Source organism: Sapajus apella, unplaced genomic scaffold, assembly GCF_009761245.1.
Source record: "Sapajus apella isolate SASKATOON/1434 unplaced genomic scaffold, GSC_monkey_1.0 scaffold2, whole genome shotgun sequence".
Classification (NCBI taxonomy): domain Eukaryota; kingdom Metazoa; phylum Chordata; class Mammalia; order Primates; family Cebidae; genus Sapajus; species Sapajus apella.
Window position 1 is genome coordinate 14884726 of NW_022436942.1, and position 14047 is coordinate 14898772.

The 14047-nt window shown below is 34.1% G+C and overlaps 1 protein-coding gene and 1 long non-coding RNA gene across 2 annotated transcripts in view; both read left to right on the forward strand.

Moving 5' to 3' along the window:
* The window catches only part of TAFA2 (TAFA chemokine like family member 2), a 488455-nt gene that overhangs the window by 346047 nt on the left and 128361 nt on the right, over positions 1-14047 (forward strand). The gene's annotated exons all lie outside the window — the stretch shown is intronic.
* On the forward strand, positions 4193-12332 carry LOC116555699. The gene is made up of 2 exons (XR_004270631.1): positions 4193-4243; positions 8960-12332. It is a non-coding gene; the product is annotated as an uncharacterized LOC116555699 (long non-coding RNA).

Below are 14047 nucleotides of genomic sequence, written 5' to 3' on the forward strand. Positions count from 1 at the left end.
CCTCTGCGTCTGGTATATATACTTCATCCTGGGATATCTCTTCACTATCATCCTGACAATTACCTCCTCCCATCTCTTACATATGATGATACATTTCCTGGGTCTTATACATCTTCAGCATTTTTTAGTTTGCTGTTTCATTTTGGTGAAGTGTATCATTTAGCTGTTTCTTGAGGAAAAACATAAATAAGAAATTTATTTTTTAAAACTGTGCTTGTCTAATATATCTTTATTGTACCCCATATTTAAATGATAGTTTGGCTGGGTATACAAATATATGGAGGGAATAATTACCTGTAGAAATTTGAAGATATTTGTCCATTATTTTCTCACTGTAGTGTTGTTGCTGATTAAAAGTGTGAGATAATTCTTATTTGTAATGTTTATCTTTTGTTTGTGACCTTTTTTCCCTCTTCCCTCTCTCTTCTGCAATTTCAAAATGATGTATATTGTGGTAAAGATCCATTATCATTAACTGCAGAGCTGTGCATTTTTGTACCCTTTTGTCTGGCAAATCATATATGCCAGCAGTGAAAATATTTATTGAATTATTTAATTGAGGATTTTCTCCCCTCTCTGTTTCTGGATGTCCTATTGTTAGGTTGTTTGATCTCTTAAACTTGTCTTCTAGTAGTGTTGTTTTCTCTCCTGCCTTCATTTCTATCTTTTTGCTATAAATTTTTGGGGGAGATTTCTTTATTGATCAAACCTGTGCAAAATTTTACATCTTCTTCTTGTACTTTTAATTTCTAAGTGTACTTTATTTTTAAAAAAATCTCATGTCCTCCATTTTAAATTATTTCTTATTGCATAGTCTCTCCTAAGATTTTGTGCTGACTTTGCTATTTTGGTTTCTATCTTCTATACTAGAAGCTTTCTTCAAATAATTGATAATTCCAAACTATCTACTCTGAAAGCTTTGAGTATGTTCGTGGGGCTTGAAAAATCGAGACTCAATGTAAAATAATGCAGTAGGTCTTTTGTTGGAGAACCACTAGTGTTAATACATTTAGGTTTTCTCTTTTAGACTGTTCAGATTTTTTACATAAGAAGCTCACTTTTGGCTTAAGATGTTGGAAAGTTGAGAGGTGAAAGCAGTTAGGGTGGGAGTGTGTTACACGTTCAGCATTCTGTAGCTTATTCACTTACCTTGTTTTCAGTATGGTGCCTACACACCCTCTACTCTGTCTTGTGATTCCCAGTTCAGAGGATAACTCTGTCTCTCTTAAAAAACAAAATAGAAAAACCCTCCAATCAAACAAAAAACTTTCAACTTGCTGCCAGGTTGGTGGATGGGCAGCCACACACTGATGTGGACTGATGGAGAGTAACTAGAGATGTAATTACCTCTCAAACAGCTTTCAAATGCTCCCACTTATTGTCCTCACCCTTCACCCCTTCCAGGATGAACATGATGCTTTCAGTTTCCCCATTCTTTTGACCGTTCTGGGCTACCAGTCTAGAGATTCTGCTTTCTTGAGTCCAGTAAGTTTCAAAGTTTTGTTGCCATTGCCTCCTACTTAAATCCATTTTTTCAATCCATCATAAATTAAAACACTAATAGTGTTTTAAATTTAGCTGTTTTTAAAATTTTTCTTATACTTTTCCTTACCTTGTCACTCTCTCTTATTTCCATGTATCTCTTTTCCAACTTCATATTTTTTTCTTTTTTCTTGTTTGTTTTATTTGGGCTCTTGGGTACATGTGCACATCCTGCATCCTGCAGGATTGTTACATAGGTGCATACATGCCATGGTGGTTTGCTGTCTCCATCCCCCACCCGCTGTCGCCTACATCAGACATTCCTCCCGGTGTTATTCCTCCCCATCCTCCCCACCTGCCTTACTGTCTCTCCCCTCCCACCACTCCCCTCCTCTCCACTCCCCCACCTAGCCCTGTGAGTGTTGTTCCCTTCCCTGTGCCCAAGTGTTCTCATTGTTCATCACCTGCCTATAAGTGAAAACATGCCATATTTGGTTTTCTGTTCTTGTGTCAGTTTGCTGAGAATGATGGTTTCTAGATCCACCTATGTCTCTACAAAGGACATGAACTCATTATTTTTTATGGCTGCATAGTATTCCATGGTGTCTATGTGCCACATTTCCCAACTTCATATTTTAATTCACACTCTGCTATTGTAACACATCCCTCAATATTGATTTGATCTTTGATCAGGTTCATGTTTCCTGAACTATTGGAAGTACAAAGCAGAAGCTTTGTAAAGTTTATTTTTGCCTCTTATAGTATTTTTAATTATTTCATATTTCTTAATGATTGAATAAAAATTGCATATATTTAAGGCACACAATGTAATGTTTTGATGTATGTATACATTATGAAATGATTACCACATTCCAGCTGATTAACATATCCATTGTCTCACATGGTTACCATTTTCCTGTATGGTAAGCACACTTGACAGCTACTCTCTTAGCAAATTTCAAGTGTACAATATATTATTAACTATAGTCACTATCCTGTATGTTAGGTCTGCAGTACTTATTCTTCCTACAGCTAAAGGTTTGTACCCTTTAACTTGTATTTCTTTCCTCTCACTCTCTTGTAGTATATTTTAAAATAATGCTATGCTATTGCTTTTAGAATACTGTATCTTCCTCTCATTTAACAATATCTTTCTACAAGCCTTGATTTTTCTTCCTATTTTTCTCATCCTTTCCTATTATTTGTCCCAAACTGGATGGGTGGGACTTGAATTTTCCTTCCCCATGTATATCCTGTTAGAATTCTGCTCTCAACATATAAATTGTACATTCTAAAGCTGTAGCTAGCTCCACTAGGGAACAACTTCTCTGCCTGATTTCCTCTTAGTTTTTATGGGAGTTGCTTTGACAGGCACCAAACATGTGTATTTAATTTTGGAATTGGTAAGGCTTCCTTCCAGGTACTGAAGACATTCCTACCCCTGGATTTTGCTGCCGTGAAGTCAAAGAATAATGCCATTATCCTTCTGGTTTTGTGTTTGCTCTCTCAGAGCAGCTGCTGTTTAATTCTGAAGGTTCAGAAAGCATTCTCAGCCCCATGTTTCCCTGTCCACAGCTCACTTACTCTGTTCTCTGTTGCACAAGCCAGGCTTTGGAATCATTTCTGACACCTCTTGCCATCTAGTCAATTGTGAAATCCAGTTTCTTTTAATTCCTAGTCATCTCTCAAATTTGACCCTCGTTCCCCATCTCCGTGGCCTTTATTTTCTCTGAACTGTTGCAACTCTTTTCTTATCCAAAATGTCCTGACTCTAATCCAGCGTCCACATAGGTGCAAAAGTGAACTTTTAAAAATAAACATTTGATAATTTTATTTCTCTAGGTGGAACTCTTAAATTTAAAACTTGTAACATGGTTGACAAAGCCCTGCATGATTTGTTCCTGTTCCCTCCTTTGGGCACCTCTCCCTTACTCAGAATGATCCAGAGTTGATGATGATGATGATGATGATGATGATGATTCTTTGTTTTTTTTCCATTTCTTGAAGGCACTATGTCCCCTTATGCCACATTTCCCTCTGTTTGCTTTTCGCATTTTATTGCTCTATTTGTCTAACTAACTTCAGGCCATTATTCATGGCTATTATCTCCCCTAGAAATCCTTTCCTGTCATTCTAGGTTAGTTTCCCTGTTATATGGTCCCATGGCACCTTGCACTCTTTACATCTGTTATCACAATTGTAACTAATTATTTGTATAATTATTTGTTAATGCTTATTTTTCTCACTTTACTGTAAGCTGAGGTTAGAGTCATGTCTTTCATGTTCAATATCTCCTGTTCCTAACAGTATCTAGAGTAAATATAATTATGATATGGTCTTTTTCTTTAAGTATGCTTAAGTTTAGATTTCGTATTTCAAAATGTTGAACAAAGGTTACAGAAGAGTTTAAGAAGTAAATCGTGGTAGCAGATATCCTTGGTTTTTTTTCTATTTTAAGTTGATAGTGCTGGTGTTCCAGCATTAAGAATAATGTTGGCTTTTAAAAGCTTTCTACCATTATATTTAAGAAATCTCTTCTCTGTGTATTTTTAAAGGTTTATATTTTCTTTTTAGTTTATAATATATTTGGGGTTAAAATATTGCATACTTTAAAAATTTGGTCTATGAAATGAATAATCTTTTGCTGTAATTCCTCTTTCATCTTTGTTTATGCTAGATGATTCAAGAATTTTTAAAAATAAAATCTCAAAGTAGATCCAGTCTACTATGAGGAAAATAAAATATAGATTTACTGGTGTTGGTGTTGGTGAGTTTATAGTCATTGAATGAAGTTATACCATTATTGCATAGTTGTATGCTTTAACAAAAGAGCTGAAAACCATAACACATTACTCTCTTTTGACTATGCAGAATTTATTAATTGAAGAGTATTTATTTATTTTCAGGTATATAGTGGGTACTGTACAGATATCAATAAGCATTCCATAACTTAAGATAATATGTTTAACATACTATAATGACTGATCATCCCCTTAAATTAAAGGAAGTAAAAAAAATTATTGAATTATTTAACTTGGAGTAGCTTGCTAATACATATTTACTTATAGAAGTGCTTGTCAATCTTTTCTTTTTCATTTTTTCCCTCTAAGGAGCTTCTTTAGACCTTTTTTTCCTAACTGATCCCTCTCCCTTAAAATTTTAATACCACAGGTATACTGTATATCAGTTTATGTGCTATATGTATATCTGTGATTTATAGAGAGTAAGATTTTTTTCACTTCCTATGAACCAATTCTCACCCTTTTGGGGATGATATCACCTCTGTTGAAAATGCATGACCTAGAGTTAGTCAGTTCTTGTTATTATGACAGCGATTTCATAGCACTATTTTTTTTGTCATTAATGATAATTTATATAAGTCCTAACAGCATATAGATTTAACAGATCTTAAGGACTTGGAGAAACTAATATAATCTACTAGATCAACAATCTGTGTTTTAAAGAATTCACATAGCGACATATTTGAGGGAAAATTCATTTAGTATGTCTTATATTCCTTTATCCATATGTTTTTCACAAACATCATATGAAAAAGAAAGATGTTGACCTTCTAAAGTACCTAAATTTTTATTCAATCACGCCAGGTTTCTAGACTTGGCTCTGTGAACACCTTCATTATCAAGTCACTAAAACATACTATTTGCCAATTCTCATAATAATATGACCACTGGAAGATAATTTAAGTATCTCCTATAGTTTCTAGTTTTTCACATTGTTTCTTTTCTGTGTCACGAATATCTTGAGTATCTGTGTAATAGAAAGTTATGTACTTAGTAATTTAAGTCTAGCCATGATATTTGGATATTATGAAAATAAATAAGCAGGACACTAGGCAGGGAATTAAATTTACCAAGCAAAATGAGTGCTTAGATGATCACTCATCACGAACATGTCTACTTCCCTAAATAAAGTTTATAAGTTCATTATGAGTGCAGAAAACTGTGTTTGTAGGATAAACAGATTCAAAGACTAGAAGAAAACTTAAAGTCAAAAGTGTTTAGGGCTTGAGTTGAATGCACTTGGGTGAAACATACTACCTCTGAACATTTTAGTTTACTTGTAAAACAAGTATAGTAGGTGCTCTTTTTTCTGTACTGGATTGGTATAAAGATCTAAAGTGATAATGCATATGAAAATCCTTTGACAGTACCTACTATAAATTGTAAGATTGTATTGGTGTTTTTTCTGCTATACATACATTTTTAATTTTGCTGATAATACTTTTATAAATACTGAAACTTTCAAAGATGTTTCCTGGGAAATAAAATTAAAGTGTGAGTCATACTGGGGACTTGTTTTGCTCTTTTGAAATGTGATATCATACATACAATAACCAGCTCCTAATTCTTGCCCATACATGCAGTTCGTCTGCATTTGCAAATGTGTATCTGTAGGAGTATTTTGAGGAATCACAGTGTCACCTGTTAGTAGAAAAAAATCAAGCTGTTTTACAATGCATTTTCAAGTTATAACTAGCTCACTGGAAGGTTAATATTCAGAAAATCAATCAATTGAATTAATTGCTCCTGATTTGAAACAAATTACATTGGAGTTTTACAGAGAAATGAAAATCAACTGTAAATAAAGTGACAACCAAACTAATAGAGAATTCAGGAAGGAAACATGTTGGCATGCCATTTTAATAAGTTATCGGGTTATTTGTATAGGAGTTAGAGTCTATGTGTTATTTTCTAACTCTACAAATACCTTATCTCAAAGCAGACATTACTTAAGTAAAAGCACGTTTACTGTTGCTCTTTTTCCCTGACAAAGACATACAGCTCTAACACTGTTATGAAACACTGTGGCAAATACTGATCATGCTTTGCAGACTTTTGGGTCAAAGATAGGTGACACACTTTGCTTTAAATTTTTTTTCCTTTCCTAAAATTTATATTAGACAAACTTTTGTAAGAAATTTCATTTGAATTGAGGAAAATTCACTTCTTTTCGGTCAATCATGTTGACATGCAAATTATTATATCCTAACATAATTCTCTTATACATTTTTCATGTACTGGGTTTCTCAGAGTAATGTATACATCACCAACATCGAGGACAGTTAAATTTCAGAAGTAATATCAAATTCTTATGGGTTTCTTTTCTTCCAAACATTTTGTTTCCCAGTAATTTATTTATCATTTATTCATTCCTTCAACAAATACATGTTGATCGTTTATTTGTACCAGATAATACTTAAGTACCAAGAGATTATCAAAATGAATACATTAGTATGCTCCCAAGGAATCCTCAACTAAGGAAAAACACGTTTGTTTAATAAAATTGTGAGCATAGTGAGTATTTAATAAACTGTTATCTATTCACAGAGAGGGACAAAACTTGTGCACATGTATGTAATCATAACGGCAGAAGAATAAGGCAGAAAAGTCCTTCTTAACATTGAACAAAAGTAAAATTACTAGAGAGCGCATAAATATGCATCAGCCCAAGTGAGTCAGTGAAAGTAAGAGATGGCTCGTGCGTAGCAGATAAGTAAAAGACTTGTATGGGAAGGAAAGTGTAGTTGGTTGGAAGGCAGTTAAGAGAGGACTGAGAAATCTGCGTGGCAAGTAAGGAGGAAAGGAAGACTGCAAGCGGTGATCACAAAGTAACACGTTTAATTAAATACTCCTGGGAGATGAAGTCAAGTTTTCACTTTCTTTGGAGGAATAGTGTGAATTTTGAAACTGCAGAACTTTTGCTACACTAACATCACAGATACTGAAATCTTTATTTTTTGTTAGAGGAAATTAAATACCTCTGCCAAAATGTGCCTATTATTTTCAGAGCTCTCCTTGGGTAGGCAGTTGTTTGTGGATACAATTATAGTTTTTATTTAATCACAAAGCAAGTTTTTATTTTAATTGAAATAATGTTTAAGTTATGTAAACAAAGACAATAGTTTTAATCAAGCTAACCTTTATATTATGGAAGCATTTAAAAATGGTAAAGATTTTCTAACTTGAATCTATGTTGGGATTGTAGTCTTATTTTATCGGAGTATGCTTCCTAAAGAAGTCATAAACAAGAAACTGTCTTGTTAGTGATAATGCTATATCACTTTGGTAGAAGTACTAGAATGATTATCACTCATTTTAGTTAGATATTTTTGAATTCAAATCTAATCATTTAGAAAATCCTGTTGAATATCTGTTTGCTCAGAAGAAAAAAAGGAGCCCAACATCTTAATAGCTTGAAGAAAGCATGCTGAGGAATATGGGCTGTCCAGTTGCAACAACAATATTTCTAATGTCTTAATAAGTATAGAAAAAGTCTATCCATCTGGTATACCAGACATACAGTGACAGCACCTATGAAGATGCTCTAGGATATTACTATTGATCAGTTCTAGAATCCCCATTTTTCCAGATCAACTTTCGCTGGTCTTTAGCTAAAGTTTTATACTTCAAAGTGGGTCAGGATTCCAAATCTTGGCTCAAAATATTGTATTTTTATTTCAAAACATAGACCTATAGGACTTTAAATACCATTGTGCAAAGCAGAATAAAAGCTTATTTTATAAAATGAATTCTGTGGCTAAACACAACTATTCCCTTGTAGTGTTAGTGAAGGAATTATGGTCTTAAAATATTGGATTAGGAAGCCATTTTTCTATTCTATAAGTAGGAATATTTTGAACTCTTTCCATATGGTATGTTTGGACATTTTATATTCTTGTACAACCTTATTTTGTAGATCATTTATATGAGTGCTAGTGACAAAATGCTTAGACTTTAGAGTTATCAAATAGTTGCTTATGCCTCTAAACACATTGGGGAACTTTAAAATATGTGACTATAAATCCAAATGCTGAGATAGTCTCTTTGGAAAATGGGTAATTACCCCAGAAGAATACTAACCTACCATGCATACCTCTAGGGGATTTAAAAAATGTCTCAAATCTGAAATTCCCTCAAAGACCTAATACCAGCTCTTCATGGGGCAAGCTTCTGTGCTAAAGATCCTGTTCTTGTTAAGAAATCAAGGTTTGATCCTGAAGCCACAGTAGTCCATGATGCAATGTTTCAAGGTAACTGTGGCACTTGTCCTCATGCCGCAAGGCAATGAAAAGCCTTGGCTTGGTGTGTTGGAGACCAGAACTTGGGGGTGACCAAGCACTTGAGTATATTTGGAGTCTCTGTGTGCATTTCCTTTTTTTTTTCTAGAGACTGTATCTCTGATTGAATATATCAAAACAAGGGAACCTCATTAAAACTACTAAGAGTAATTTAAAGTTCAATAGTCTCATTGGATGGCCTGTGTCATAATAAAAGCCTGTATTTCTACCAGTGCTACAACTGCTACGGGCATGATTAGGCTGGAACCTTCTCAAGCACCAGAGATTTATAACACCATCTCAGCGAATTGCCTTGAAAACGTCTCGGAGTTTTTCATTCAACCTTATTATCTTTATGAAATACCTTTGTTGTTTGTTCTCTGCTAACTGTTTTTCCAGGAACCCACAGTTACCAGTTCAAGCAGAACATTTCAGCATGTTAAATCTCTTGTGACCTAGACATCATTCTGTAGCTGGTCCTGAACTCCACATGATGGTAAATTTCTTTAATTTTGGATAATTGGTTTGCATTATATTAACATACAGATACACATTGTCTGTATACTTTTAAGTTCTGTGATACTGCCAGATGAGTGTTTTCAAGGCAGACAACAATATACCATCTGTGGTTGAGAAAACAGCTAGTGATCCCTCACAAACAAAGATGATTTTCTACAAACTAATAATGAATTCTCACATGGCTGATAATTGTTCGTGAGTCATGCATCTTAGCCAATTTATTGCTTCTCCTATAACTGCTGTGGTATTTTATTGAAGTACAGTGGCTTCCTATTTTAACAGAACAAAATTGTTATTTCTGTTTACTTTCATTTCAAATTAGATCATAATGGAAATCTTTGGGTGTAATGAGCTTTAAAACCTAATTCCTATAGAAATGATCCATTTTAGCCTAAATAACAAAGACCTTAATCTTGGCAATATTAATTTCTGTATCTCAAAGAAATAATGATCATTTGAAAATATGTAGAAAATATTTTCTTGTGTACTGTTGCAATAATAATGAAGCAAACTTTTTCTTCTGTTTTGACAAATGGCTCTGTATACATAATTCAGTTCTGAGTATTAAAATATTGAATTTATACTTGGCCACATTTCAGTCTTGTTGAAAGTTCCTGGAAATAGTTTTCAGAAAACCCCTTAGAAATATATCAATCTTATTCAAAGTTGAGATCTTTGCCACTTAATGTCAAAGTTTTGAACTCAAGGCTGAAATATTTTTTTATTGGTTAAAATGTTGAAATAGTTTAATGTGAAGTTCTCATTGGGTCTCATTTGTCTGTTCCGGGGCAGAAATTATTAAATTAATTATGAAAAAGTACCAATTTACAAAACTGTCATCTTTTAAAATACATTTCTACATTTATGCAAAAATTATTAAACACTTTTAGAATTACCTCTTATAAGCCAGGCGTGTATAATTTTCATGATATTGTACATTTTCTCTTCCCAAATAACCATATTGACTCGGAGATTCAGGACTGGACAGACACTTGGAAATTAAGTACTAAGCCCTAATAAATATATGACTCACATTTACAGTGCTCCTGACCAGCCTTCAGCTGAATGTGTTACCATAGCTTGCTACTTCACAAGTTCACCTACGTTTTTTGAGAGATGAAATTGTTTGAACTTGTTGGAAAGTTCTCTTTCACATCTTTATATATTTATAAATTTGTTTACATATTTATGTGTGTATATATGAATCTATTTCCAAACTTGAAGGTAACAACATCTCGCCCGTAATTTCAATTAACTGAAAAATGGAGAGCAAGGCTTATATGACTATTTCTTGTATGTACTGGACTTTCAAATATTTGCAGACTCTCATCTTCTCTTCTTTTAGATTTTTTTTTTTCCAGGCTTCACATTCCAACTCTTTCAATGAATCATCAAAAACAGGCTTTTCCCTTTATGATCCTTTGAAAACTTACCTCTGTGCATTACAGATTACTCTCCTAAGTATGGACTATCCAAAGCAGAGTAAAATGGTAAATACAGTGTTCTGAGTTTTTCCTGTTGCTTTTTCTGTGGTTGTTCGGTCAGCCTGATTTTTTGTTTCCCTTAAATGCAGTTTTTCTGACATCTAGAGTCCCACTGCTTCTCTAGCAGCACACCAGCTTTGTTTTAAGAACAATGCGGCAGAGCCATTCAGCAAACATGGAAATAATTTCTTTATCTGGCTCTGGGGTCTCAGATCTCTAGTTTTATACAGAAAGGACCATCTGAAATAACCTTTCATGATTGTCCTCTTTTCCCCCTATGCTTTTAGGGGGGTAAATTTGTCCTAAAGTTTGTCTCAATCCTCCTGCCTAAAGGCCTACTGAACATTTTCTGAGACCCGAGGTAGCCATTCTCTTAGTCTCTCTCCACATAGTGATTAATCTCAACTTGCCCTCTGCACGTCAGGTTTCTTTTTCCCTGTGTGGGCCAGCTTTATGTCTCCATGAATATTCTCACCCATCTTTTCTTAAGTGTATACAATGATCAGTTGCAGTAATACACTAAATTTGAGACGCGAATTTCAAGAGTAAGTGGATTTCTCAGAGAGAGGATTTGCTTGTCCTACTAAATAACTGTGGTTTAAGTTTACATGTGAAATTTATAGTCTTTCAAAGAGAAAGATGTCTACTTCAATGTTAAATAGCTCTTGATTTTGTCCCTGTGTTTCTGTCTGTGGTTACTCTTTTGTATTTTTTCATTTTTGATTAAATTAAAACATCATCAAATATTTAGGGCTTTTCATGCCTTTGAGATTTTCAAAAGATTAGTATCATTTGATTTGTTCTGATCTAGAATGTAGGCTTTAGTTTGATTTCTAGGAAGTATTTTACTGAGTTCATTGGACTTTGACGTGAGAATCTTTTAAATGGGATCATTATAAAAACTCACCTGAATAAACTCAGGTTCTTAATTTTGCTTCTTGTTCTCCATACAGATTTAGGCAATCCATTGCTTAGAAATGGAAAATGTCAGACATTTCAGAGGATTTGTTCCTGACATTTTCAAGGACAACAGAGTTCAACATAAAAAATCAAAACATGCTGATCTGAAATAACATCTGCCTTTAGAATTAGGGCCCTTAGTTGCATTTAATATTCGCCATTTGACCTTCCTAATATAAAGAGTAAGTTCTGTCATGTGGGGGAAGCTGTTTAATTCAGCAAATCTATACCATATCTTTGTTTTCTTCTTTCCTCTCCAATTTTTTTCATTTCCATGTGCATAATAAACCTATATATGTGGCTGAGAAGACGCATGATTTGGTGTTAAATGTGACTATTTCCTATACCTCTTTGAATCTTAAGCAAAAAAATCCAAAAAATGCCCTTATGGAGACAGTGCCATTAGAATCCCCTTATATTTTTTCTTATAATGTTTATCTGACACTGACTAGTCTGTAAGTGGAGTGGCAAGGAACTCAATGACAGTTTGTCTGGGCTGTATTTGGTCTTCCATCTTTCTCCATCTTCTTTCTTGACCAATTTGGATACACCATTTATCAGACAGTTGACCTTTTAGTTTTTTAAGGACACATAAGATTAATTGTACATATTTATTTGATACAGTGTGAGGTTTTGATACATGTCTATACTATGTAAAAATCAAATCAGTGTTTCGATTTCATATTCATCACCTCATACGTTTGTCTTTGTTGTAATGAGAACATGAAAAATTCCCTCTTCTAGCTGTTTTGAAATATATAATACAATGCAGTTTCTATCAAAATACCAATGACATTCTTCACAGAAATTAAAAAAAAAATCCTGAAATTTGTACAAAAACACAAAAGTCTCCAAGTATTCCAAGAAATTCCAAGCAAAAAGAACAAAGCTGGAGGCATTGCAGTGTCTGATTTTAAAATATAATATTATTATATAGTAACCAAAACAGCATGATATTGGCATAAAAACAGATGCATATACCAATAGAAAAGAGTAGAGATCCTAGGAATTAAAGCACAGATTTACAGCCTATTGATTTTCAGTAGAGGTGTCAAGAATACACAATAAGGTCTAGTCTCTTCAATAAATGGTACTTTATTCATTTTGTATCTGTCAATTTTTTGAATTGGCCTCATATGAAATGTGTTGGTTTGAGACAGGTTATTCCCAAATACCATTTTTTTTTTTTGAGGCGGTGGGTGAGGAGAAGTCCCATTTTCACTGTTATTCAAGGTTCAAGTAAAGGGAGAAAGAGTTTGACATGAGACAATACAACTGCCTTGCCGAGGTCTCTGCTCATTCTGATTGCACATTTTCCATGGGGGATATAGTCTCATGGACCACATTTATACTGGGATTCACCTACTGGTACAAGCAGACTTCTGCCTGGCCTCTTGCTAGTATTGCCTCCTGCTCCAACAGGAAACATGGATGAGCATAGTGTTCTGTGTGAAGTAAAGACTCCACATCTATGATGAATTAATTTGAATAGGCATTGTGTCAGTATAAGGCTTTTTTTCATAACTGGAATCTTGACTCTTTTATGTTGATGGTTGACCATGCTTTACCTTGATTTCAGGTACTACTATAATTTTTGGCATCTAACTGTTGGTTGTGACCTTACTTAAATTCTAAATGTCCCTCATGACCCTGTTGTTGGTCTCCCAAATGTCTACCTGTCTTCTACCATCCTTACTTTCCCACTGTGTTGAAGAGAAATTGAATTCCACGCCACTAGAAAAGCAGTAGGCCATTGTTTTCCCTTGCTCCTTTCAGAGGCTGGTCATGAAAATAGTCAAGTTTTGGTTTAACTGGAGTTCTTGAATATCCAGAGAGTGAAAGACCTTCTAGTAAAGAAAGAAGTCTGAACAATTTCTAAAGTATAGATACTGAAGACAATAAATTGTGTTGGAAGTTTCATTAGAAGCAGAGATAGTTCACTGGCAACTCATAATAAGTTGTCTTTCTCTATATCTGAGATTTTTGGGCTAGCTTATTTATTCTGTCATCTCTCAAGCAGTTCTCCGGTTGAGATTATATTCCTGGAGTCTGTGTGGCATATTGTCTGCTCTCTGGTTCCAGAGTATATTATTGACAATTAATATGTATATAAAATTAAAAGAAGGTTTGTCAAGAAACAACAAAATTGGATGTTTAATATACAAGCAGCCTTATAACAAAAGTGAGTTTAAGAAGTTTTAAAATATACTAGTTTGCTTCCATGTGTCACTCACATTGACTGATTGTGAAACATGCCAAATAACATTATCACTGATTTATCACACTCTTGATATAAATATCCAGGCACAGTGAAATACAGAACTGAGGCACATCAGGTACATAATATAAAAATAGTCTTGAAGCATATTAAGTCAGAATTAACCTAAAAATGCTACTGCTTCCCACTTTGTAATACGCCAAGTCACAAATCTGTGCTCTATTAACTTGACTTCTGAAGCACTGGATTCAGTTTTGAATAATTGCCCCTCTAAGGACAGGAAGGACTTACTGTTCCAACACTATC